Source organism: Asterias rubens, chromosome 7, assembly GCF_902459465.1.
Source record: "Asterias rubens chromosome 7, eAstRub1.3, whole genome shotgun sequence".
Classification (NCBI taxonomy): Eukaryota; Metazoa; Echinodermata; class Asteroidea; order Forcipulatida; family Asteriidae; genus Asterias; species Asterias rubens.
Window position 1 is genome coordinate 11,023,568 of NC_047068.1, and position 27,106 is coordinate 11,050,673.

Below are 27,106 nucleotides of genomic sequence, written 5' to 3' on the forward strand. Positions count from 1 at the left end.
CTATAAACCAATCAAAAGGCAGAATCCTAGGGGTGTAACACAGGCCTATGTATAACACCGAAAAGAACAAACCCCACATCATAGTCACAGTGCGTGTATAATATACACATTATGAATGTTTATGAGTGCAATGGGGCGAATAATATGTTCATGAGTTGAAAGATGGAATGTTCTATTCAACGAGGCGGAGCCGAGTTGAATGGAATATTCCAGCTTTCAACGAATGAAAATATTTGCACTATTGCACGAATGAAAAACATTCATTATTTGTTTTATATAACATCCAAGTAGATCTTTGTCATTTTGATTGGAAGATACAACTTTCAAAACAAGCAAAGCGTAGGCCTACAAGTTTTAGTTGTGAAATTTACACCCGTTTCTCTTTGGGTCGTCCTGTTGGATTCAACAGTCACAATGTGTGTCTGTACAGCTATTTTGAGACACACAGAAGCCGAATGCTAGTAATTTTACTAATATCCTTGCAGTAACACTGCTGCGTTACCAAAGACACGTTTTTACTCAGCTTTTTCTTTCCATTCGAAAAGTACTATTGCACGCTGCATGAATTTGATTTCGAGACCTCAGATTTAGAACGTGAGGTCTCGAAATCAAGCATCTGAAAGCACACAACTTCGTGCGACAAGGGTGTTTTTTTCTTTCATTATTATCTCGCAACTTCAACGACCGATTGAGCTCAAATTTTCATAGGTTTGTTATTTTATGTATATAAATAATGAGATACACCAAGTGAGAAGACTGGTCTTTGAAAATTACCAATAATGTCCACTGTCTTTAAGTTAATTAAGTTAAAATTTATTACTTCGCAGGGGCTAGAAACTTGCTTGTTAATTGTCATATGAGAATCAATTTTTAGACAGAATCAGTACGGTCAATCGATGTATCACCCATTTGCAAAGATATCTTCGGCAGTTTCTTTAGGTTGTGAGGAGTACCAAGCACATCGAACTCTGTTTTATTTTCATAAGTCATCCAGTTTTGAACATCAGTAATGCACAGCTGCAGTTTGCCAAGCACCATGGTTGTATTCTAGGATAAAAGGAACAATACAGCTGTGTATCATCAGCATATAAATGAAAGTCTATAATGTTATGATGACGTATAGTATCGCCAAGGGGAGTGTATAAATTACAAGCATCATGGGACCCAATATGGACCCCTGGGGTAGTCCATACTCCAAATCAACTGGCTCAGAGTATAGGTTATGAATAGATACCCGACTTTGTCTACCCGAGAGATATGATTTGAACTATAGTAGTGCAGTACCTGAAACGCCTAAATCATCCCTCATTCTGTCAAGTAAAATCTTATGATCGATGGTGTCAAAGGCAGCAGACAAGTCTAATAGCACTAGAAATACAACATAACCTAGCATCCATTGCCTTAAGAACGAACCCTGAACCTTCAAAAGAGCAGTTTCGGTACTATTGTGTGTTTTATATGCGGACCAGTACTGATGCGGACTGATAGGGCCCCTCAAGGTTATTGATTGACATGGGTTGCTTCAGTTGTTTAGTTAGCAGCAGCTTTCTCAATAAGTTTTGCAATGAATCTTATATTGGAAACTGGCCGATAACTACTGAATGCATTGCGATCATCATAAGCAATGATGGTTGAAGTTAAAGATCGGGGGAAACAATTATTAAATAATCTTTCAAAGGCCAAGTTTATAGGAATAGTGTCAAGGGCACACAATTTGACTAGCAAATCCTTTGACTATAAAAACAGCTTCAAATTGAGACATAAGCAATAATATTGATGGTGCAAGGAAGATTTTCCACCCGTCTCTAGAATTCCCCAATAGTTGTTTATACTTCAGCAGGTGGTCCATCCCCTCTGTCATAATTTCTTGTTAATTTATACATGATCTAAAGGTCCCCCTGACTCGTTTGCTCCCCGATCATCCAACTTATTTAGGCAATGATGTCATCAATCTTATGTTATTTCTGTATAATCATTTCTAAGTCAAGAGTTCACCCACCACCCCCAACTTCCACTCTGGGCCTCAACTACTCCTTCAACTTTCTCCATGCAAGAGACCCGCCCCTCAGACCTACGGAGGTAGGTCCAATAACTCTGTCACTTATATTGGTTTAGTCAACTAATAAAACAAGACCAGACTATCAGTCGTTGTCACAGGTCTACACTCAGCTCCGCTCACTTCCACGCTCATCTCAAAAGATAATGGACAGACCATGCGCAGAATACTATTGTGACCTATTGACGGTGTGGACGTAGTCTCGATTAGCGAAGACGTACATACATGTAGTTCTTGTTTCAGCCTTATAATGCGCACCATCGAATTGCTTGGAGATTGGGCAAGTCTACTGTTCGTTTTTAATCAGATGATATACAATATCTCACCTCCAGTAATTCGTGTTGGTATCAGCTGTTGATGCTGTAATGCAATGTTCTTGAAGAAAGCGTCGTTATCAAATTGAACATTTGACAATTAGCATCAATCAGGGTCTAAACATTTCTAGACAGTGGATGTTGATATAGCGCTTGATGAAATCCTCACTCGGTCCCGGTGGTCTTATCCAAGACAATAGGATGGGCTGATGAGCTTAAAATTCTTGCACAAGATGTAGTGATATAATGCGCACAATCACGACCTCTACAGAATATTGGATGTTTCATTGATAATGTAAACAATATTTTTCAACCAAATTAACAAAGTTTAGTATCGAGTCCTGTTTTTCGAGCAAGGCACAAACTTACAATATTTATTTGCAATGGGTGTACACATTACAACAAAATTTTGTATTGATAATCGAATCTTTCGTTAACAATATGGTTAGGGACCTGTCACAGGAGAACGGGACTTGAAACAAGTCACGCGTTTATTGGGTCAGGAGCAAAGATTATAGAGCGCCGCAAGGCGCAAGATGCGGAACTGAAGCTTTATCTATTAATGGAACGTGGAATACGCATGGGCGCCATTTCAGCAAGTGAATGTTTTGTTTCCCATTGATAGGAATGGTCATTGTCTGCACTGATCTGCACAGGTCGATTTCACATTCCAGCCCGAGTTCCGCATCTTGCGCTTTGCGGCGCTCTATAATTTTTGGTCAGGAGGAAGGAATGCCACAATGCGCATTGTGCATACGTCAGCACATTTTGAGCAGAGCGAAGGTTAGACTGGGCTCTGTCGTTATCCTTGTGGATAAAGACAGGTACCTGCTATTCAAATGACAGTCATTTGAATAGCAGGTACCTGTCTTTATCCGATCAGTGAAAATGAGTCAGATGTTGACAATTTCAAAATTGAGTTATATGCATGGCTGGAAAGAACACACCAGCAGCAGTAATTTGGTATATGTCTATAAGCTTAGGGGTGTATCGCGTTGCTGAGTTACTCCCGTTTGAAATTAGCCAAATATACCAGTGTTTGTGAAAACCGAATGACAAGTAAAGTGATGTTTTAAACCATACCATTTCGCGCAAAAGGATACAAAACGAAATGATCGCAAATGTATTCATAGCTTTATTGCCTATCATGTGTTCTAAAAGTTAAAGGCAGTGGACACTATAGGTAATTGTCAAAGACTAGCCTTCACAGTTTGTGTATCTCAACATACATATAAAATAACAATCGTGTGAAAATTTGAGCTCAATCGGTCATCGAACTTGCGAGATAATAATGACAGAAAAAACACCATTGTCACACGAAGTTGTGTGCGTTTAGATGGTTGATTTCGACACCTCAATTTCTAAATCTGAGGTCTCGAAATCAAATTAGTGGAAAATTACTGCTTTCTCAAAAACTATGGCACTTCAGAGGGAGCCGTTTCTAACAATTCTTTATACCGTCAACCTCTCCCCATTACTTGTCACCAAGGAAGGTTTTATGCTAATAATTATTTTGGGTAATTACCAATAATATTATCCACTGCCTTTAACCATGCAAATATAGATCTTAAAAAGTAAAAAAACAAAACTGTCCATAACTTATGATGCATTGGGCGAAATCTGACTCATTTTCACAGAGTGGGTCACTATGTGCATGTGTTATACGTCAGCCCACCCACAGCGCCTATGGATGAGGCGCTTGGACAAAGCGAAGATAAAAACTTGAAGATTCAATTGGGGTATTTTTGACTGGTTGGTGGCGCTTTCCGGCGAATATTCTTGCCTGTATTTGTTTTCTTGTACAGTGGCTTGCTAGAAAAGCAAACTGGAAAACAATCTTCGTTGTATACTTGTCGCACAACGTAAAGTTGTTTAACACACGTCCTCACGAGGCCAAAGATACTTGAACAACCCATTTAGATGACTACAGAAACTACAATCGAAATTGGGTTGGTATCCTTTCCGAATTATGGCAATGCTTATGGCCGGAACGTCTAAAAGTCATAATCTGTCAGCCTAACATTTTACAAGTAATTGAAACAAACGCTGCATATTTGCAAAAAATGATAATGACATGCAATCAGTGCTTAAAGCCAGTGGACACTATTGGTAATTATCAAAGACTAGCCTTCACAGTTGGTGTATCTCAACATATGCATAAAATAACAAACCTGTGAAAATTTGAGCTCAATCGGTCATCGAACTTGCGAGATAACAATGAAAGAAAAAACACCCTTGTCACACGAAGTTCTGTGCGTTTAGATGGTTGATTTCGAGAGCTCAAGTTCTTAATCTTGAGGTCTTGAAATCAAATTCGTGGAAAATTACTTCTTTCTCGAAAACTATGCCACTTCAGAGGGAGCTGTTTCTCACAAGGTTTTATACCATCAACCTCTTCCCATCGTCACCAAGAAAGGTTTTATGCTAATTATTATTTTGAGTAATTACCAAAAGTGTCCACTGCCTTGAAACAAAAAAATAGCCGATATAAACAGCATAATTCAGTGCCTTCAGTGCCGTAATTCAAATGCTACAGATCACGCACTGTATTTCACGACCATCAACATACGGAGGGCACTGGAGGGGCCCGCAATTAGCTTCCATCAAGTAAATGAGCGCCCCATTAACATTGGCCTGACTGCCTGGGATAGCCTCCGGTGCCTCATCCACACATACAGCTTGCTGCCTGGCGTGGGTATAGTGAGCTGACATGAGGTAACCCTTGTATTCCTTTGTCCAGTTGTCAGGACATTCGTTATTGGCGGGAAATAACACCTGAGTGCCTCGATTGGTGAGACGACACACCGCGCACGGCACGTCATGGTCGTGAATAACTTCGGAATTCTCGTGAGAAAATGGGTCAAATGAGTTGACTTCGTATTCCATTCCATAAAGGCGTGAGCTACCTTGGAATCCATCTTTGTATAAGGCAGGTACATCTGGATCAGTTGGGAGACATAAGAGATCCGAAGTCCCTCCCTTATGGCTATAATGTGCACCAGCACCATAACCTGCCAAGAAAATCCTCTTGATATTAGCATTTTTGCATAGTGCAGGACTCCTGTACAGTTATATGTGAATAATGTAAATGAGTGGCACTACAAGAGAACGACTCTTTGTGACGGTAGCGCTAAAGTTCGAATAAGTTCGAGTAAAACCTACCTTGATACACGAGCTCTGTGCCTGCCTGGTTTGGGCAAGTGGTTCTTCCCCACCGAATGTATGTCGGTCCTGAAGAACTACGCCCCTGCAATATCATAGACAAACAAGTTATTTATACTTCACGAAATCTGAGATCCAACATGAAATGTTTTGGATTTAGCTGAGAACCTTATATACCTACACACAGCCAAATCGGTTAAAGAGATCTTAACCATTAGTTCCCATTTGAAATGTGGTCTTCAATAAATTAGACTCAACCATAACTTTAACGTGTGCCTGAATATGTTTCCTCAAATAGTTTGGTTTGTGACTATACACGTTGTTAAGAAAGTCAATTTTAGCAATTGTTAAGGGAAAATTGAACTTAACAGTATAACTAAGAAAACAATTATAATAAAAATTCGACCTCTTAGTTTGGTTACTTGTAAGCCATTTGCTCAACTTTGCTATCATAATCAATATTGCTAAAGCTTAAAAGCTTTGTAATGAGTAGGATTTGAAACTTTGCATGGTGGAAATAAGATATAGAAGAGTTTGCGGTAACACCATGTAATGACTTCTCTAAATGAGTTGGGGTGGTTCTGAAAAGAACCGTTGAGTTAATCCAACGGTTCTTTTCAGAACCACCCCAACTCATTTAGAGAAGTCATTACATGGTGTTACCGCAAACTTTTCTAAGGCTTTGTAATGGTTACACAAAATTGGGCGTGACTGGCAAGTTCAATAATATAATAAGCATCCTCGTCCCAAGTTCAATTTTCACTTTAATTACCAATGATTTATATAAAACTGAAATTGTATGTTAAACAAATTGGTATGGGTATTTTTCATTGTAAAGAATTTTGTGTCGATGTAATTAAAGGCAGTGGATACTATTGGTAATTACTGAAAATAATTATTAGCGTAAAACCTTTCTTGGTGACGAGTAATGGGGAGATGGTATAAAACATTGCTAGAAACGGCTGCCTCTGAAGTGCCATAGTTTTCAAGAAAGAAGTAATTTTCCACGAATTTGATTTCGAGACCTCAGATTTAGAACTTGAGGTCTCGAAATCAACCATCTAAACGCACACATCTTCGTGTGACATAGGTGTTTTTTCTGTCATTATTATCTCGCAAGTTCGATGACCGACTGAGCTCAAATTTTCACAGGTTTGTTATTTCATGCTTATGTTGAGATACACCGACTGTGAAGGCTAGTCTTTGACAATTACCAATAGTTTCCACTGCCTTTAAACAAGAATAATTTATTACATCGATATACTTCGTCCAGTTGTTATCCCGCGAGACTTGCACAAACTGTTCTAAAATCAGAGTTGGCCGAGCCCGGGCTACTTTGGATCCCGATTACGAATATAGACCAATAAATAGAAATAACCTGCAAACATGGGTATAAAACACGCGATGGCTATAATTGTGCTTTAACCGGTTACCTTTAAAATAAAAGAATTATTAATCAATATTCAGTTTTACCTTTCCACAGAACCACACAACGCCTTCATTCTATGCAATCATTGAAACGAAACTACATCAACACATTTTTAACAAAATGTAAGCAAAAGGCTTCCACTATTGCAACTGTACAGTATTGTAACCGACACAACATAAAATCAGAATATTCGGAGACTCATCTTTGTCAGATGGTACACGGTTGCTCTGATCCGCAGACACAATGGCGGCCATTGCGTTGCTTCTTTACGGTGACACGTATAATCGATTCTCTCTCAGAATTGTGAAAACTATCGGTATGTTGACCACGCGAATTAGAATTCGAGTTCACAGAGTCGACTATTGAGGTGCACCGAGGGGAGTTCTGTGCTAGCCTAGTACGAGTACTACAACAAAATATTGTTTATAGCACTCACTCCAAAATACACCTATTTTGGTATATTTTCGGATACCGCCTAAAACAAAAACTATACGCGTGGTTACTACAAAGAGATTGTACAAAAGTAAGATTTCTTAAAGGAACTAAACAGGTACCCTGCTGCAATTTAAAGGCAATGGACACTAGTGGTAATTACTCAAAATAATTGTTAGTATTAAACCTTGCTTGGTAACGAGTATTGGGGAGCTGTTGATAGTATAACACATTATGAGAAACGGCTCCCTCTGAAGTAACGTAGTTTTCGAGAAAGTAGTTAGTTTCCACCAACTTGATTTCGAGACTTCAGAATAAGATTTTGAGGTCTCGAAATCAAGCATGATTGCACACAACTTCATGTGACAAGGGTGTTTTTCTTTCATTATTAACTCGCAACTTCGACGACTAATTGAGCTCAAATTTTCACAGGTTTGTCATTTTGTGCATATGTAGAGTTACACCAAGTGAGAAGACTGGTATTTGACAAATAATGTCCAGTGTCTTTAAACATGTTAACAAGAATTCAAGTTGTAAAAACTACCTGTTGTCCTTGTGGCCCTGCCTCACCGCGTGGTCCTCGTTCACCATGTTGTCCTGTCTCACCACTTGGTCCTTGCTTACCGGGTTGGCCTCGCCCACCGGGTAATCCTGGCTCACCGGGTAATCCTGGCTCACCGGGTGGTCCTGGCTCACCGGGTTGTCCCGGTCCAATGGGTTGTAATGGACTAGTGGGTTGTCCCGGGTGGCAGTCTCTTCCATCCCGTCCAACTTCTCCGTTCTTCCCGTCACGACCGTCTCTGCCATCCTTCCCATCTTTTCCGTCTCGGCAAGTTAAAACTGGAGAGTAAATTCCAAGTGGGTCTGAAATATGAAATATTAGGGCAAGGATTCCATCATCGCGAAGAATATTCCTTTATAACTATGTCAGGACCCGCGGGCTTCTTGGACTTAACAAAAGTATTTCGTTCCCTCGATATTATTTTGCATGGACTCTTACTCCCAAACGGCGAAAAACAAGTGCTACACATGGCTGTTTAGAACAGCTCCAGAAAATACCCATTGGAGTCAAGATATTACCAACAAAGTCCTATATGGAGTCCTGCCCAAGCTCTCATCAAAACTTAGGCAGAGAAGGATATATTTGTGTGTAGCCACTGCCACAGGAGCAAGACGATCCAGTATCAAACAATTTCTACTGACCCCTAAGCATGGGAGGAGGAAATCTGGAGGACCTGCACTTACCTACACTGACATTGACCGTGGGTCTGGAGTCAGTAGATTTCGATTAGGCGGCAATAGGGAACAAAAAGCCATAGCGGACCATAGTGATTCGAGGACATCACTCGACCTAAGTAAGCAAGCGCATATATTTCGAGAAAGCAAACTTACGTTTCGAGGCAACGAAAAAATACGTCGAGGGCTAGAAATAGGACTAAAACGTATGGTGGCCCTGAAGGGACACAGCCAGTCGTGAATATTTTTGCGACGTCGTGAATATTTTTGCGACGTCGTGAATTTATTCACGAAAAGTCGCGAATATTTTTGCAACGTCGCGAATATTTTGGCGACGTCGCGAATATTTTGGCGACGTCGCGAATTTTTTCACGACTAGTCGCGAATATTTTGTCAGTAGCTTGAGTGTGTAATTACTGTATTCACGTTGACGGCTTAGTAAGACAAGTAAAAGCTGTCCCGTACGATGATGGTTTCGGAGGAGAATTCCGACTGATGCAAATCGAAGGTGGGTTGTTTAAACAATAGTTTTACTAGTACTTTAGTAGGAGTAGGCTATCCTATGTTAGGCAATAAACGTTGGCACTTTCACTCTTCAGAAAAAAAAAACGTTATATGTCACCCGCTCCTACGTAATGATGAATATCGAGTAAATTTAATTTTTGAGTTTATATCATAACAATCCCAACTAGCAAATCTCAACATTTTAAATAAAATAAAAATCATGATCATACGACCTTCCTGTCCAAAATAGTATGTAATTTTCGATGACCTTGACACTATCAATTTTATGACCCGTTTTGAAAAACATAAACGCTAGAAAATTTCACTTTTAAAAGTGCGACGTCTCAAACACACAATTAAAACAACTATTTTTTACGAAATGAAAACATCAATTTTTAACCCCGGCGTAGTCGGACCAACAATAGGTAAACTTTACAAACAACCCAATGATAAGTTTAATTATAATGTGTAGACAATTCCAGCAATAAATTTGACCATTAATTTACCTGAATTGTTAGAGCAATTTGCGTTGTTATTTCCAACTTGAAATGCGAGTTCGTTTCGTCACGGCAGGGTGCAACGCATCACGTAATCCCCTACCAAGTTTAACTGAAAGATTATTCCTTTAGCATTCAGAATTATTTTGGTTTGGAGTAATTCAACCTTGAAAACCCCTGAAATATTGATAAAAATCAGACACGGTTTTTTCGAACCTAGATAACAATTCCACTGGATAAAACATGGGCCCCATACACAGAGTGGCAACAATCGTCATAGCTTGGCTCTCTACGCGTGCCGTGTAAGAATTACACACTCAAGCTACTGAAAAAAATATTCACGACTGGTCGCGAATTTATTCACGACTAGTCGCAGAATTATTCACGACTAGTCGCAGAATTATTCACGACGTCGTGAAAATATTCGCGACTAGTCGTGAAAATATTCGCGACGTCGCCAAAATATTCGCGACTTGTCGTGAATAAATATACGACGTCGCAAAAATATTCACGACTGGCTGTGTCCCTTCAGGGCCACCATAAAAACGCCATAAATGTTACTTCACTTGCTTTTTGCACATTACAGATAAAATGTCGAGGACAGCTCCTTTAACTTTCCTCCTTCGATTCTTACCAGTTTGGCGAGTATGAAATCCCGATTGAAACGTCATATTCCCCTCAGCATGGCCGTTCTCAGTAGACATATGTGGTTCATAATCTCTCCGTATTCGCAGTTGGGCTTTCTTCGAAGTCTGACCATTCACTTCGGGAGTAGGAGTACCTTGTTGCACATTGGCTTCGTTTGTGGTGACATGTTTGTCCAAGATAAACAATCGATCTTCATGGAAAAGTAACTGGTCCTAAATTCGTATTAAACCAACATTTCACAGATCAACACACATAAATATACACATGGCTTATTGTAAACATGTTTGTTGTTTGATTAGGTAGTTTGAAACCCATATTATCTGAGAGGCAGCCCCGAGTGGGAACAAGTCAAAGTCTCGTGAGATTTGGATTGAATCTATTAATTGGCCTGCGGTGGTCCAAGCTTATCCTCATCAACCAGCCTGATTTTGTGGCGTGAAGAGGCCCACTGGTTGCAAGCACTGGACTCAACCTGTGATGTTCTTATTCGCATGTGTGTGGGTTCGAGTCCCGGTCGTGAGACGTGTGTCCTTGAGCAAGATACACCATTGTTTGCCGTTAAAAAACTCAGAACACTTATAGTAAAAGAGAGGTAGTTTACTCCAGTGTTGCTGGTTCACGTATCATTCAATTGATGACAGGTCTCCTCAGGATTGCAACCACTTTTGTTAACTCATCCTTCCCAGAAATGTAAAATGACAATAATATTGCAATGACTCGTTCTTACCTTAACAGACTGCAGTTCTACGTGAACATAGAACAGCATCGGCCCAACAATCAGTGACGTTACAGTAAGGTTAAGGAGCGTTCCAACCAAAAACCAACACCAACAGTTTTTGCTAGAGTTGTTCTTTGACCAGATCAGATGATTTTCAGGCAAATTATGAGAATCCATGTCTCTTTCTTGATCTCCACAACATACAAGCTGCGTTTACAGCGAGCCTTTTGCTTCAACTGACGCCAAGTGAAAACAGTTCTAATACAGTGGCGAGGAGTCGCGGGGTCACATGAACCTGCGTTGTCGTAAAAAAGGTGCAGCATACATTAAAGGCAGTGTACACTTTTGGTAATTGTGGAAGACAATATCCTCACTTGCTGCTTTCCAAGATATGAATGAGAATAGCAAACCTGTGAAATTTGGGACACAATTGGTCATCAAAGTTGCAAACAAATGATGGAAACTACACAATTAGTTGAATAGAATACTATGTGCGTTCAGATGCTGCATACTCTGGAAATGCTTCTTGCATGAAGCCTTTTGTGAAAAATGACCACTTTCTCTGAGACTACAGAACTTCAAATTGGTCATTTTGAAGACAGTTTTATAATATCAACCATTGTACGGTGGTTCTTACCACGAGGTTAGATGGTCACAACCTAAGTTGAGTAAATACCAAAAGCAAACCCTGCCTTTAATACTTTTTGGAAAACATTCAAGTTCGTCTAAACAGAAAGTCAAAATCCGCTGACTCTAACAGAAGAATGTCGTCCATTCTAGGTGCCTGGGCCTCGGAGACATATAGCATTGATAGGTTCAAGTGTAATCGGCAAAGATAGAGCATGCGTGGGCCTCAATGGGTGAGTGACGTGAGTGGTGGAGATGATGTGTCTTACAACGTCCTTTCAAAGAACTGATAACAACGTTTTAATGGTGAGAAAGTTTTGATTTTGTAAAGTATTGCCCCGTTAGCAAATGTGAGATTTGGTGGACCATTCTACCTCCATGGGTGGACGCAAATATCACTGTGACGGCCTGGATTTGATTTCTCTACAAAAATGTTAAGGAGGCTCACTTGGACGTGATCATACAATATCACATGATCCAAATGCTATTCAAATGACAGTCATTTGAATAGCAGGTACCTGTCTTTATCCGATCAGTGAAAATGAGTCAGAAGTTGACAATTTCAAAAATTGAGTTATATGCATGGCTGGAAAGAACACACCAGCAGCAGTAATTTGGTATATGTCTATAAGCTTAGGGGTGTATCGCGTTGCTGAGTTACTCCCGTTTGAAATTAGCCAAATATACCAGTTTTTGTGAAAAACGAATGACAAGTAAAGTGATGTTTTAAACCGTACCATTTCGCGCAAAAGGATACAAAACGAAATGATCGCAAATGTTTTCATAGCTTTATTGCCTATCATGTGTTCTAAAAGTTAAAGGCAGTGGACACTATTGGTAATTGTCAAAGACTAGCCTTCACAGTTGGTGTATCTCAACATACACATAAAATAACAAACGTGTGAAAGTTTTAGCTCAATCGGTCATCGAACTTGCGAGATAATAATGACAGAAAAAACAACCTTGTCACAAGTTGTGTGCGTTTAGATGGTTGATTTCGAGACCTCAAGTTCTAAATCTGAGGTCTCGAAATCAAATTAGTCGAAAATTACTGCTTTCTCGAAAACTATGGCACTTCAGAGGGAGCCGTTTCTCACAATGCTTTATACCGTCAACCTCTCCCCATTACTCGTCACCAAGAAAGGTTTTATGCTAATAATTATTTTAGGTAATTACCAATAATATTATCCACTGCCTTTAACCGTGCAAATTTATGATGCATTGGGCGAAATCTGACTCATTTTCACAGAGTGGGTCACTATGTGCATGTGTTATACGTCAGCCCACCCACAGCGCCTATGGATGAGGCGCTTGGACAAAGCGAAGATACAAACTTGAAGATCCAATTGGGGTATTTTTGACTGGTTGGTGGCGCTTTCCTGCGAATATTCTTGCCTGTATTTGTTTTCTTGTACAGTGGCTTGCTAGAAAAACAAACTGGAAAACAATCTTCGTTGTATACTTGTCGCACAACGTAAAGTTGTTTAACACACGCCCTCACGAGGCCAAAGATACTTGAACAACCCCTTTAGATGACTACAGAAACTACAATCGAAATTGGGTTGGTATCCTTTCCGAATTATGGCAATGCTTATGGCCGGAACGTCTAAAAGTCATAATCTGTCAGCCTAGCATTTTACAAGTAATTGAAACAAACGCTGCATATTTGCAAAAAATGATAATGACATGCAATCAGTGCTTAAAGCCAGTGGACACTATTGGTAATTGTCAAAGACTAGCCTTCACAGTTGGTGTATCTCAACATATGCATAAAATAACAAACCTGTGAAAATTTGAGCTCAATCGGTCATCGAACTTGCGAGATAACAATGAAAGAAAAAACACCCTTGTCACACGAAGTTCTGTGCGTTTAGATGGTTGATTTCGAGACCTCAAGTTCTAAACTTGAGGTCTTGAAATCAAATTCGTGGAAAATTACTTCTTTCTCGAAAACTATGGCACTTCAGAGGGAGCTGTTTCTCACAAGGTTTTATACCATCAACCTCTTCCCATCGTCACCAAGAAAGGTTTTATGCTAATAATTATTTTGAGTAACTACCAATAGTGTCCACTGCCTTGAAACAAAAAATAGCCGATATAAACAGCATACTTCAGTGCCTTCAGTGCCGTAATTCAAATGCTACAGATCACGCACTGTATTTCACGACCATCAACATACGGAGGGCACTGGAGGGGCACGCATGCAGCTTCCATCAAGTAAATGAGCGCCCCATTAACATTGGCCTGACTGCCTGGGATAGCCTCCGGTGCCTCATCCACACATACAGCTTGCTGCCTCTCGTGGGTATAGTGAGCTGACATGAGGTAACCCTTGTATTCCTTTGTCCAGTTGTCAGGACATTCGTTCTTGGCGGGAAATAACACCTGAGTGCCTCGACTGGTGAGACGACACACCGCGCACGGCACGTCATGGTCGTGAATAACTTCGGAATTCTCGTGAGAAAATGGGTCAAATGAGTTGACTTCGTATTCCATTCCATAAAGGCGTGAGCTACCTTGGAATCCATCTTTGTATAAGGCAGGTACATCTGGATCAGTTGGGAGACATAAGAGATCCGAAGTCCCTCCCTTATGGCTAGAATGTGCACCAGCACCATAACCTGCCAAGAAAATCCTCTTGATATTAGCATTTTTGCATAGTGCAGGACTCCTGTACAGTTATATGTGAATAATGTAAATGAGTGGCACTACAAGAGAACGACTCTTTGTGACGGTAGCGCTAAAGTTCGAATAAGTTCGAGTAAAACCTACCTTGATACACGAGCTCTGTGCCTGCCTGGTTTGGGCAAGTGGTTCTTCCCCACCGAATGTATGTCGGTCCTGAAGAACTACGCCCCTGCAATATCATAGACAAACAAGTTATTTATACTTCACGAAATCTGAGATCCAACATGAAATGTTTTGGATTTAGCTGAGAACCTTATATACCTACACACAGCCAAATCGGTTAAAGAGATCTTAACCATTAGTTCCCATTTGAAATGTGGTCTTCAATAAATTAGACTCAACCATAACTTTAACGTGTGCCTGAATATGTTTCCTCAAATAGTTTGGTTTGTGACTATACACGTTGTTAAGAAAGTCAATTTTAGCAATTGTTAAGGGAAAATTGAACTTAACAGTATAACTAAGAAAACAATTATAATAAAAATTCGACCTCTTAGTTTGGTTACTTGTAAGCCATTTGCTCAACTTTGCTATCATAATCAATATTGCTAAAGCTTAAAAGCTTTGTAATGAGTAGGATTTGAAACTTTGCATGGTGGAAATAAGATATAGAAGAGTTTGCGGTAACACCATGTAATGACTTCTCTAAATGAGTTGGGGTGGTTCTGAAAAGAACCGTTGAGTTAATCCAACGGTTCTTTTCAGAACCACCCCAACTCATTTAGAGAAGTCATTACATGGTGTTACCGCAAACTTTTCTAAGGCTTTGTAATGGTTACACAAAATTGGGCGTGACTGGCAAGTTCAATAATATAATAAGCATCCTCGTCCCAAGTTCAATTTTCACTTTAATTACCAATGATTTATATAAAACTGAAATTGTATGTTAAACAAATTGGTATGGGTATTTTTCATTGTAAAGAATTTTGTGTCGATGTAATTAAAGGCAGTGGATACTATTGGTAATTACTGAAAATAATTATTAGCGTAAAACCTTTCTTGGTGACGAGTAATGGGGAGATGGTATAAAACATTGCTAGAAACGGCTGCCTCTGAAGTGCCATAGTTTTCAAGAAAGAAGTAATTTTCCACGAATTTGATTTCGAGACCTCAGATTTAGAACTTGAGGTCTCGAAATCAACCATCTAAACGCACACATCTTCGTGTGACATAGGTGTTTTTTCTGTCATTATTATCTCGCAAGTTCGATGACCGACTGAGCTCAAATTTTCACAGGTTTGTTATTTCATGCTTATGTTGAGATACACTGACTGTGAAGGCTAGTCTTTGACAATTACCAATAGTTTCCACTGCCTTTAAACAAGAATAATTTATTACATCGATATACTTCGTCCAGTTGTTATCCCGCGAGACTTGCACAAACTGTTCTAAAATCAGAGTTGGCCGAGCCCGGGCTACTTTGGATCCCGATTACGAATATAGACCAATAAATAGAAATAACCTGCAAACATGGGTATAAAACACGCGATGGCTATAATTGTGCTTTAACCGGTTACCTTTAAAATAAAAGAATTATTAATCAATATTCAGTTTTACCTTTCCACAGAACCACACAACGCCTTCATTCTATGCAATCATTGAAACGAAACTACATCAACACATTTTTAACAAAATGTAAGCAAAAGGCTTCCACTATTGCAACTGTACAGTATTGTAACCGACACAACAAACAATCACAATATTCGGAGACTCATCTTTGTCAGATGGTACACGGTTGCTCTGATCCGCAGATACAACGGCGGCCATTGCGTTGCTTCTTTACGGTGACACGTATAATCGATTCTCTCTCCGAACTGAGAAAAGTATCGGTATGTTGACGACGCGAATTAGAATTCGAGTTCACAGAGGAGGTACACCAAGGTGAGTTCTGTGCTAGCCGAGTACGAGTACTACAACACTCACTCGAAAATACACCTTTTTTTGGTATATTTTTGGATACCGCCTAAAACAAAAACTATACTTGTGGTTACTACAAAGAGATTGTACAAAAATAAGATTTCTTAAAGGAACTAAACAGGTACCCTGCTGCAATTTAAAGGCAATGGACACTAGTGGTAATTACTCAAAATAATTGTTAGCATTAAACCTTGCTTGGTAATGAGTATTGGGGAGCTGTTGATAGTATAACACATTATGAGAAACGGCTCCCTCTGAAGTAACGTAGTTTTCGAGAAAGAAGTTAGTTTCCACCAACTTGATTTCGAGACTTCAGAATAAGATTTTGAGGTCTCGAAATCAAGCATGATTGCGCACAACTTCATGTGACAAGGGTGTTTTTCTTTCATTATTAACTCGCAACTTCGACGACTAATTGAGCTCAAATTTTCACAGGTTTGTCATTTTGTGCATATGTAGAGTTACACCAAGTGAGAAGACTGGTATTTGACAAATAATGTCCAGTGTCTTTAAACATGTTAACAAGAGTTCAAGTTGTAAAAACTACCTGTTGTCCTTGTGGCCCTGCCTCACCGCGTGGTCCTCGTTCACCATGTTGTCCTGTCTCACCACTTGGTCCTTGCTTACCGGGTTGGCCTCGCCCACCGGGTAATCCTGGCTCACCGGGTAATCCTGGCTCACCGGGTGGTCCTGGCTCACCGGGTTGTCCCGGTCCAATGGGTTGTAATGGACTAGTGGGTTGTCCCGGGTGGCAGTCTCTTCCATCCCGTCCAACTTCTCCGTTCTTCCCGTCACGACCGTCTCTGCCATCCTTCCCATCTTTTCCGTCTCGGCAAGTTAAAACTGGAGAGTAAATTCCTAGTGGGTCTGAAATATGAAATATTAGGGCAAGGATTCCATCATCGCGAAGAATATTCCTTAATAACTATGTCAGGACCCGCGGGCTTCTTGGACTTAACAAAAGTATTTCGTTCCCTCGATATGATTTTGCATGGACTCTTACTCCCAAACGGCGAAAAACAAGTGCTACACATGGCTGCTAAGAACAGCTCCATAAAATATCCATTGGAGTCAAGATATTACCAACAAAGTCCTATATGGAGTCCTGCCCAAGCTCTCATCAAAACTTAGGCAGAGAAGGATACATTTGTGTGTAGCCACTGCCACAGGAGCAAAGACGATCCAGTATCAAACAATTTCTACTGACCCCTAAGCATGGGAGGAGGAAATCTGGAGGACCTGCACTTACCTACACTGACATTGACCGTGGGTCTGGAGTCAGTAGATTTCGATTAGGCGGCAATGGGGAACAAAAAGGCGTAGCGGACCATAGTGATTCGAGGATATCACTCGACCTATAAGCAAGCGCATATATTTCGAGGAAGCAAATTTACGTTCCGAGGCAACGAAACAATACGTCGAGGGCTAGAAATAGGACTAAAACGCCATAAATGTTACTTCACTTGCTTTTTGCACATTACAGATAAAATGTCGAGGACAGCTCCTTTAACTTTCCTCCTTCGATTCTTACCAGTTTGGTGAGTATGAAATCCCGATTGAAACGTCATATTCCCCTCAGCATGGCTGTTCTCAGTAGACATATGTGGTTCATAATCTCTCCGTATTCGCAGTTGGGCTTTCTTCGAAGTCTGACCATTCACTTCGGGAGTAGGAGTACCTTGTTGCACAGTGGCTTCGTTTGTGGTGACATGTTTGTCCAAGATAAGCAGTCGATCTTCATGTGAAAGTAACTGGTCCTAAATTCGTATTAAACCAACATTTCACAGATCAACACACATAAATATACACATGGCTTATTGTAAACATGTTTGTTGTGTGATTCGGTAGTTTGGAACCCACATTATCTGAGAGGCAGCCCCTAGTGGGAACAAGTAAAACTCTCGTGAGATTTGGATTGAATCTATTAATTGGCCTGCGGTGGTCCAAGCTTATCCTCGTCAACCAGCCTGATTTTGTGGCGTGACGAGGCCCACTGGTTGCAAGCACTCGACTCAACCTGTGATGTTCTTATTCGCATGTGTGTGGGTTCGAGTCCCGGTCGTGAGACGTGTGTCCTTGAGCAAGATACACCATTGTTTGCCGTTAAAAAACTCAGAACACTTATAGTAAAAGAGAGGTAGTTTAATCCAGTGTTGCTGGTTCACGTATCATTCAATTGTTGACAGGTCTCCTCAGGATTGCAATCACTTTTGTTAACTCATCCTTCCCAGAAATATAAAATGACAATAATTCAGCAATGACTCGTTCTTACCTTAACAGACTGCAGTTCTACGTGAACATAGAACAGCATCGACCCAACAATCAGTGACGTTACAGTAAGGTTAAGGAGCGTTCCCGCCAAAAACCAACACCAACAATTTTTGCTAGAGTTCTTCTTTGACCAGATCAGATGATTTTCAGGCAAATTATTAGAATCCATGTCTCTTTCTTGATCTCCACAACATACAAGCTGCGTTTACAACGAGCCTTTCTTTGCTTCAACTGACGCCAAGTGAAAACAGTTATAATACAGTGGCGAGGAGTCGCGGGGTCACATGAACCTGCGTTGTCGTAAAAAAGGTGCAGCATACATTAAAGGCAGTGTATACTTTGGTAATTGTGGAAGACAATATCCTCACTTGCTGCTTTCCAAGATATGAATGAGAATAGCAAACCTGTGGAATTTGGGACACAATTGGTCATCAAAGTTGCAAACAAATGATGAAAACGACACAATTATAGTTGAATAGAATACTATGTGCGTTCAGATGCTGCATACTCTTGAAAAGGCTTCTTCTGAAGAATTACCACTTTCTCTGAGACTACAGAACTTCAAATTGGTCATTTTGAAGACAGTTTTATAATATAAACCATTGTACGGTTCTTCTTAACACGAGGTTAGATGGTCACAACCTAGTTGAGTAAATACCAAAAGCAAACCCTGCCTTTAATACTTTTTGGAAAACATTCAAGTTCGTCTAAACAGAAAGTCAAAATCTGCTGACTCTAACAGAAGAATGTTGTCCATTCTAGGTGCCTGGGCCTCGGAGACATATAGCATTGATAGGATCCAGTGTAATCGGCAAAGATAGAGCATGCGTGGGCCTCAATGGGTGAGTGACGTGGGTGGAGATCAAAGATTATAGAGCGCCGAAGGCGCAAGACGCGGAACTGAAGCTTTTGCATGCTGGAACGTGAAATACGTATGGGCGCCATTTCAGCAAGTGAATGTTTTGTTTTCCATTGATAGAAATGGTCATTGTCTGCACTAATATGCATTAATCTATTGTTGTATCAAAGGAGTTACTTGCCGAAATGGCGTCCAGTGGGATGTCACATTTCAGCCCGAGTTCCGCATCTTGCGCCTACGGCGCTCTATATTTATTTTTACTTATTGTCGTCTTCTTATATAATGTTCCTTTGTACCCCGCGGTGGTGCAATTTTTGTGTGTTTTATCGATGCTATTTTTATCAATATTATCTTGTAATGCCACATTATTCAGCTTCGTGCTGCCAGTTGGTTTTTTAATAAAAAATGAATGAATGAATGAATGAATAATCTTTGGTGGAGATGATATGTCTTACAACTTCCTTTCAAAGAACTGATAATAACGTTTTTATGGTGAAAAAGTTTTGATTTTGTAAAGTATTGCCCTGTTAGCAAATGTGAGATTTGGTGGACCATTCTACCTCCATGGGTGGACGCAAATATCACTGTGACGGCCTGGATTTGATTTCTCTACAAAAATGTTAAGGAGGCTCACTTGGACGTGATCATACAATATCACATGATCCAAGTGAGCCACCTTACCATTTTCGTAGAGAAATCAAATCCAGGCCGTTCAGTGTATTCTATTTGCAATCACCCATACCGTACAGTGCACCTCTAAATGGTACACACTATCTTACAAAAATGGAGCATGCTTGCGCAGAATACTATTGGGACATATTAACGGTGTGGACGTACTCTTGATTCGCTAGTTCTTGTTTTAGTCACAAGGCGCAATTACATCGTATTGCTCAGAGGCTTGGCAAGTCTACTATTCGTTTTTGAAGCAGATGATACATCTCTCATCCAGTAGTTCGTGATATAAGCTGTTGATGCTGTAATACATCTTGTAGCCTAATGCAACGTTTTTAACAAAACAATAATTGAACATTTGACAATGAGCTTATCAATCAGGGTCTAAACATTTTCTAGAGAGTGAATGTTGATATAGAGCTTGATGAGATCTTCACTCATTCCCGGTGGTCTAATCCAAGACTGCTAGGATGGGCTGGATGCATGAGTTTGGGCTGATTCTTGCTCAAGATATAGTGATACATGATGGGAGAACGAATGTACTGAAGTCGGTGCAATACGCTCAACCGAAACTCAAAACCAATTTTAGTATCGAGTCTTATTTTTCGTGCAAGGCAAAAAAGTACAATTTTTTTTTCAATGGACCCTTCCCATGAAATATGCTAATTACATTCACGCATACGTACAGACCCTGTTGGTTGGCAAACACCATAGAGTTGTGCACTAAGCAGACGCGCAATCGCGTCTGCGTCACGCACCCATTAGCCGTGTACACAGCGCGATGTTCCCTCATTTTGCCAACCAAAACGTTAGTGCGCACGCGCTATGTGCAATTTACATATTTCATGGGAAGGGTATATTGATAGAATCTTTTGTAAACAGGAAGAAAGGTAATCAGGGGTTTATTGGATCAGGGGGAATGGATGACACAATGCGCATGTGGATACGTCAGCCTTCCCAAGCGCCAAAAACAAAAAACTTGAAAAACTCTTCGTTTTATACTTGTCGCACAACGTAAAGTTGTTTAACACACGCCCTCGCGCGGTCAAAAATACTTGAACAGCCCCTTCAGATGACCTTGAATACATAAAATACTATGGAGTTGAGTTGGTACCTTTCCAAATTACGGCAGTGCTTATGGCCGGAACGTCTAAAAGTCACAATCTTTAAGCCTAGCATTTTACAGGCAATTAAAATAAACGCTGAATACATTTGCAATAATTAATAATAACATGTAATCAGTTCTTAAACAAAAATAGCCGATAATGTTAAAACCATGTTTCGATGCCTTCAGTGCCATAAATCGTAATTCATAAATACCTGGGGCAGTTTCTCCATTCTGATTGGTTGAGAGGACATCACGTGGGGGGTGTTTAAACGGATGATATAACCACAGCCAACCGTCGATTTCACCAAACTCTTCCTAACTTAGGATTAATCTTAGTACTTAGGCCGAGTCCCAGTCTTGCACTGTAACATGCAAACCCACAGATTAATCCTAAGTTAGGACTATAGTTACTCGTCCTAACTCGGGATAGGATTAATCCTAGCGTTTCGTGAAATCGGCTGCAGAAGTGTTTAAACACAGTTAGCCTATGTGTGGCCACTGAATTAGCATAAGGAGTATACAACTTGGATTTCTGACGTTCTAACCTCGTTCATCACGTTGTATTTTAACCAAGCAAGCTGAATCCCCGAAAATTTGAGGGTTCTGAAGCTTGGTGAAATTTAGGGTAGTGTGTTATGGCTATATTTGAGAAAAAGTTCAAACAAATTTTTATTAAAATTCGTTCTTGACCAAAACAATAAAATTATTCATAGTGAAAGAGCCCGAAAAGATGAGCGATGCACAGAACTGAATTATGTCTGCGGCAGAATCATTTAGTCTGGTTCCCAACATAGTCACGCGCGATTAGCTGTTATGAGAGGCAGAAACAAGATGTTAGTTTCATTTATTAAATTGGCCCATCGACATGGATAACAAATTACCAATAAATCGCGTACGATCCGAGTGACGAGCGGCGAGGGCAGAATTTCACTCTCAAATTTAAACATTATGAAGGTAAAGATATTTATGAATGAGAAACAAAGTGTAATGAATCGGTTTGTAAACCCGCTGAGACCTGGTTCTTGATAATTACCTCGACTTCGTCTCGGTAAAATTATCAAGAACCAGGCCTCGGCGGGTTTATACCACTAGTCTAAAACCTCTTCACCACACATTGACTCCCTTATTCAAATGCTACAGATCACGCACTGTATTTCACGACCATCAACATATGGTGGGCACTGGAGGGCCCCGCATGCAGCTTCCATCAAGTAAAGGAGTGCCCCCTGATTATCGTCCTGACTGTCGGGGATGACCTCAGGTGCCTCATCGACACATACAGCTTGCACCCTCACATGATCATGGTGATCTGACATGAGGTAACCCTTGTATTCCTTTGTCCAGTTGTCAGGACATTCGTTCTTGGCGGGAAATAACACCTGAGTGCCTCGACTGGTGAGACGACACACCGCACACGGCACGACATAGTCGAGAAGAACTTCAGAATTCTCGTGAGAAAAGGGGTCAAATGTTTTGACTTCGTATTCCATTCCATATAGGCGTGCGTGACCTTCCAATCCATCTCTGTATGAAGCAGGTACGTCTGGATCAGTTGGGAGACAGAAGAGATCCGAACTTCCTCCCGGAAAGTTATAATGTTGTCCAGCACCATAACCTGTCAGGAAAATATACCTTGATATTAGCATTGTTGTCATAGTGCAGGGCTCCTGAAGGGCTATTTACGTATAGTGTATAAAATTGCTAGTAAAACAAGATAACGCCTTTCTGCGCCAGAAACGCTTAATTTCGACGAAGTTCGAGGAAAAACCTACCTTGATACACGAGCTCTGTGCCTGCCTGGTTTGGACAAGTGGTTCTTCCCCACCGAATGTATGTCGGTCCCGAAGAAATACGCCCCTGACAAATCATAGACAAAAACATTGCTATTTTACAAAAGTGAGGTCTAAAAAGAAGCGGTTATGACACAACATTACAACTTTAAATCCCATTTAAACCAGTGATTGGCAAATGGGGTTGTAGAAAACTTTAAAAAATCCTCGTCCCTAATAAAAACTTTGTTTCAACGTAAAAATTTAACAAAAATTAAATATTAATATTTGATACAAAAGTTAAAATTGTAATAATAACAAAATGCTATGGGTGTAAAAAAAAATGATTTCATATAAAAATATTGTCTTCGTTCGAGGTGTGTCCTCTTTTGCGATACATCCGAGATTTGCAGAGTATATTTTATAGTTGGACCTATCAGAATCCAACAGCTGATTTGCAACGCTAGCTTTGGCACAAGTCGCCGTTAGAGAGCGCAATATTGACTGGCTCATAAGAACTGGGGTGCACCACACTAAATATATATATTTTTGGACAACTGAACTTTAAGTCTGCTTTCAATTTTGGGCAGGTCAGCCGTTTAACCTTATTATCACAGGAAGTAGCACCTTAAAAAATTGCTTCTTCTAAACCCGATTTGCTGTCAGTCTCATGAAGCATGCCTCCACTTCCCAATCCAAAATAGAGCCGTGTGGTGTCGTGGCCGAGCAGATAAGAGCACCGAAATCAAGCTCTTGTGCTTCTGTTCAGCAGAGTGTTGGTTCGAATCCCGGTCGTGACAGGTGTGTCCCTGAGCAAGACACTTAATTGCTTCTCTCCACCCAGGGGTGAATGGGTACCTGTGAGGGCAGAGATGGTTCTTGTGGTTGGTTTAGCTTAAGTGCGCTACATATTTGGCGGCACGGAGCTGAGATGGTGGCCCAATGATTAGGGTAATATTGTTGGAAGCGCTTTGAGACATGGTGTATAACGCGCTAAATAAAAAAAATACCCCGAATATTAACAGGCTTATATTAAATTCTCGTATATATTAAATCAGGCGGTCGCCACTTTAAGTGGCTGCAACAAGGTGAAAGACAAACACTACCACGTGAGAGAAAAACATAACCAAGCGGAAAGAAAAACACTATCTACTGGAAACAACACATACCATAGATGTTAAATTTGCATCGGCGATAAAGAATATTAATTTTGTTTTTTTGTTTCGTTTTTTGTTTTTACCCATACACCGATGTGTGTTAGCACTGTATCCTCAGTACTTTCCCGAGTCCTGTGAAACATTATCACAGGCATGATACTCGGGTGGGATTCGAACCCACGACACTTGCAATTCTAGAGCAGTGTCATACCAGCTAGACTACCGAGGTTGCCCGGTAGCTAGAGGCAGTTCATGTTTTGACAGCGGGAACCGCAGCGATATCAGAGATGTTAAATTTGCATCGGGGGTAAAGAATGTAATTTTTTTTAGGTATCGGGGAAGTACTGAGTATACAGTGCTAACACACATCGGTGTATGGGAAGAAAAACAAACTTATGATTAATTACCTGTTGTCCTGGTGGCCCTCGCTGACCAGGTAGTCCCCTCCGACTCCCCGGGATATCCAACCTCACCCTTAACTCCTGGAAGACCGGGTGGTCCACTCTCACCATAAGGTCCTGGCTCACCCCGTTGTCCCCTCAGTCCAGGTAATCCATACTCGCCTGGCAGTCCAATCTCACCAGTAACTCCTGGGAAACCTCGTGGTCCAGGTTCTCCTTGATAACCGGTCGATCCAGTCTCACCAGTAATTCCTGGCTCACCACGTGGTCCTCTAGGCGCAGAGATTCCTCTCTCACCGGGTAGTCCTCGCTCACCGGCTGGTCCTGGCTCACCGGGCTGTGCCGGTCCAATGGGTGATAAGGGACTATCGGGTTGTCCTTGGCGGCAGTCCCTTCCATCCCTCCCGTCCTTTCCGTCCCTCCCATTGACACCGTCCCGTCCAGCTTGTCCAGCTTTTTCCGTTCTGTCCGTCACGACCATCTCTGCCATCCTTTCTGTCTCGGCAAGCTACAATTTTGAATGAAATATGTGGACAAGAATTATCGAATATATTATTGTGCAAATTTACCTTATCCCTGACAGGACTCGACTACTACCCCACCCCTATTATTATTATTATAACAGTTTTTTTATTGGGCCGCAAACTACTGAGCTCTAAATATTAATAAATGACACAATTAAATTGACTTCTCTCATATACCGCTTTAAAATCTGTCACTTAGTGACGCCCGGGATGGCGCCATTCAATAATTTTCTGCAAGTTAGAAGTAATCCTTTTCATAGGTGCTGTGGCGCAGCCAAGGGACACAGGTGGGAAAATTTTTGATAAAATCTTCGTTCGAAAAATATTTATTTCGAACCAACAAAGTTTTTTTTTTAAGAACGTTTGAAAACAGATCTTTTGAAAAATTGTATGCAATTTGTATTCTCAACGGCTATACCCCTATATAAATAAAATTTACAATTTGGCCCTTCTGTTGTTCCGCATAATGCGTTAAATCAATCACGCACACGATCTGAACGGTTAGCAAAACCACTGATACTGTATCCAGGACAGTGTATTTTGTTAACAAGTATTATTAATTTAATTTTGGTGCAAAAGATCACAGTCATATTATTCATATGAGCCCATCAACGTTGCAATGGGAGACTTTGGGACGCTAGATGGCAGCAGACTTACCAGGTAAGTTTCCATTGTTTATAGTTCTGAGCGTCGGACATGACCGTGAACAATGGATTTTACCCACAGACATAAAGAACCTCTATGTCTGTGATTTTACCTGGTAAGTCTGCTGCCACCAAGCGTCCCAAAAGTCTCCCATTCTAGAGCAGTGTCTTGCCAACTAGACTACCGAGATTGCTCGGTAGCTAGAGGCAGTTCGAACCCCATAATTTAGCAGTGGGTACTGTACAGATTCATTGCATCGGGAATCAAGAATACTTATTTTTGTTTCACCCATCTCCTTCGGGGATAAAGAATAAAAATTAATATTATTTATCCCCAATGCTTTATCCCTGATGCAAATTTAATCTAAATTGAGCAGGCCATAATCCTTTTCCTTAGTGTACAAAGCCATATAAAAGCAAATGCAGACAATAAGTCTCTCTCACTCTTCTCCAGCCTTTGGTACAGCAAGGTTGTATCTCTCTAACTTATATAGTAGTAGTATTTATTCAGGTTCATTTATTGTGGTTGTCCAAAGGCTGACTGGAAACTGAATTGGTAGTACACTACTCCTATACAGCAACCTTTCAGCTGGAGGACTGCATTAGGGTATAAAGTAATATCTCTTAATAATTAAATAGAAATAGTAGTTAAGTAATTGTATTTGTGAGATCTAAAATATTTGAATGAAGTCAAAGCTGACCAGCGCCGCCAAATGAGGCCTAATTCAGTCCAGACTCAGAAATATGGTAATTGTTTATAATTGTAACTAAATACTCTATATAGGCTTACTTCTTTAAACTTCGTTAAAATAACAACAAAAATCAGTTGTTGTGTTTGTTTCAGGTTTTCGGATACATGGTTTCATTTCAGAGGGAAGTATTTCACAGAAGAAAAAAAAAATGTTTTAACATGAACTTCATAATCAGTAAGCTTTCAGATTACACACGAACAATGATATTTTACTAATCTTTTTAAACTTCTGGTTACTGCTATATTTGTGTTTTGAATTCTTCTACGCAATCTTCACGTGGTTTCGCATTTGACATTTGACTGACTCTTCATCTAGATCTAGTGTTTATTATATATACACAATTTTCTCCTTTAATTCTTACCAGTTTGGTGAGTATGAATTTCCGATTGAAACGTCATATTCCCCTCAGCATGGTGCTCAGTTGACATCTGTGGTTCATGATCTCTCCGTATTCGCAGTTGGGCTTTCTTAGAAGTCTGACTACTCACTTCGGGAGTGCCTTGTTGCACAGTGGCGTCGTTTGTAGTGACATGGTTTTCCAAGATAAACAATCGGTCTTCATGTGAAAGTAACTGGTCCTAAATTCGAATAAAAAACCATATTCCCAAGATCAACACTCACAAATCTACATTATTTATAGCTTATTATTTTAATATTAAACAGTTTGCAATACAGTTTCAGTGGTTTGGTCATGATATATCAATTTGGAAGCCATGAGAGG

The 27,106-nt window shown here is 40.4% G+C and overlaps 1 pseudogene; it reads right to left on the reverse strand.

Annotated features, from left to right (window-relative positions):
- Window positions 1-4,776: 4,776 nt before the first annotated feature.
- Window positions 4,777-25,661, reverse strand: LOC117292420 (annotated as a pseudogene).
- Window positions 25,662-27,106: the final 1,445 nt, after the last annotated feature.